The 2,019-nt window shown below is 42.9% G+C and overlaps 1 non-coding gene across 1 annotated transcript; it reads left to right on the top strand.

Annotated features, from left to right (window-relative positions):
* Positions 1 to 1,067: 1,067 nt before the first annotated feature.
* Positions 1,068 to 1,174, top strand: LOC145135090 (small nucleolar RNA R71). Its single transcript, XR_013719569.1, has one exon. It is a non-coding gene; the product is annotated as a small nucleolar RNA R71 (small nucleolar RNA).
* The last annotated feature ends 845 nt before the right edge of the window (positions 1,175 to 2,019 follow it).

Below are 2,019 nucleotides of genomic sequence, written 5' to 3'. Positions count from 1 at the left end.
CGTACTTAGGCATTTGTGCAACTGCTTCTATGAAATGAATGTTGATTTGGAGGGCTTTGATGTGATCCGAAAACTTGTGATAATCTTCATTATGCTTTTCTTGTCTAGCTCGGCTTGGAAATGGCAGTGGAGGTGGATAAGGTTTTAAAGGAGGGTTATTTATCTGTTCAGACACTGGACTCCTCGAGTCCTTCTCCCCAAATCGATGACTCGAGTCGACTGTTTGTGATTTCGGGTTTTCTGTATGTTCTTCCTGCATCTCTTTTGGATATTCATTCATGATAGGGGTCAGAGGATTAATTATCTGTCCACTCCTAGTCGTCACAATGTTGATTTGAGCACCTCTAGGATTTTTCTCGGTATTACTTGGAAGTTCACCCGGTGCTCTTTGGTTGATTTGTTGTGCAAGTTGGCCTAATTGTTTTTCAATATTAAGTATAGAGGCCTGCTGATTTCTCATCATTGCTTGTTGTTCCCGTATTGCCGCATTGGTGTCGTTGTGTCTTTTCTCGGATGCGGCTACAAATTGCTTTCGCATATCTTCAAGATCCATTTTCATTTCTTGCACCGACTCCTCCTTTTGATAGAAACCTCTTGTCTTCAGCCTATATTTCTCCTCCTTTGCCTTCTTGTATTCATTATATGGTAGCCACTCCTTTTTCGGTTTTCGCCAATCCTTGTCATATCTATCGCCACTAGAGCAACACACTTACACTTTTCAGTTCCCGTGCTCGTCAAGATCACAATCTTTAGTAAAGTGAGGCCCGCTACAGTTGTCACATCCCACTCGGATGGCATGGATGCATTGGTCCATCTTTGTCATCCTATGATCCATGCTATCTAGTTTAGCCATCATCGCCGCCATATCATCACCAACTAAATTTACCGCCCCTCGGGCTAAGTCGTGCCTTGGGTTATGATATTCTCTAGAGTGCTTAGAGAATTCTTCAATTAGCGCCTTTATGACCGTGGGTGCTTTCTTCGTGAGCGGTCCTTGGGAGTCAAGGAGCTACCTAGTTGTCACGTTCACTCCATCATAGAAGATGGAGACTTCTTGCTAAATGTTAAGATCATTGTGGGGACAATTCCTTAACAAGCCCTTGTACCTTTCCCACGCCTCATAAAGTGATACACCTGCTTGTTGCTCAAAGTTTGCAATGGCTTTCTTCAATTTTGCTATTTTTGAGGGAAGGAAAAATTGGTCAATAAACTCTTCACGCATTTTTGCCCACGTGGTGATGGATCCTGGAGGGAGTGATTTTAGCCAATATTTTGCGGCTCGCATAAATGTGACCGGTAGCATACGAAGCAAAACAGTCTCGCGAGGCACATTAGGAATGTTGAAGTACTCGGCTATGTCGTTGACCGATATGCTTGTATGCGTCTTCATGATCTTTACCGTAGAATGGGATGTCCTTGAGTTGGGCGACTATGTCACCTTTCAGCTCAAAGTTGGTACTTGCTGGAATTACGGGTTGCACGAGTCCTGGGCCGGTATCGTCACACATTCTTCTTTTCCATTCGCCCATGGGTATGTGTGCGATGTCTCCCATGGTGTTGTTGGGTTCGCTTTCGCGCTCGCTTCATTCTTCAGTTTCCGTCTCGTACTTGGTATCCTCTTTCTTTGGGTCTTCGTCCGTCAGTGTTGTGTTGGATTCTCTCACTTTCTTTCCCTTTTTCTTGCTAAAAACCAACTTGAGATTCTTAAATGGTGACTTCTTTGGGGTTGCAGAATCTCCTTCGATTTTATGCTTGTCCTTCCTAAAAGCTGATTCCGGGTCTTCAAGTGGTGGGATTAGTGTAGAGCTGGAACCTCGGGTCATAAACTCCCTGAAATAAATAGAAAAACACGCGTAAAAAGAACAAAACAAAGTAAAAAATGAAACTGAAAAAATGCGATGGACTCGTCGAGTTCAGTCGACTGGACTCGACGAGTTCAAAGCTAAAGTTGAAAAAAACTAAAATTCTTGATCTAAAAACAGAAAAACTAGTAACTTTGTATGAAATAAATTCCACACA

The sequence above is a fragment of the Lactuca virosa genome, chromosome 8, assembly GCF_052849685.1.
Source record: "Lactuca virosa cultivar CGN04683 chromosome 8, Lactuca_virosa_CGN04683_v6, whole genome shotgun sequence".
Lineage (NCBI taxonomy): Eukaryota > Viridiplantae > Streptophyta > Magnoliopsida > Asterales > Asteraceae > Lactuca > Lactuca virosa.
Note: the sequence above shows the minus strand (reverse complement) of the source record. Positions and strands in the feature narration are given on the sequence as shown.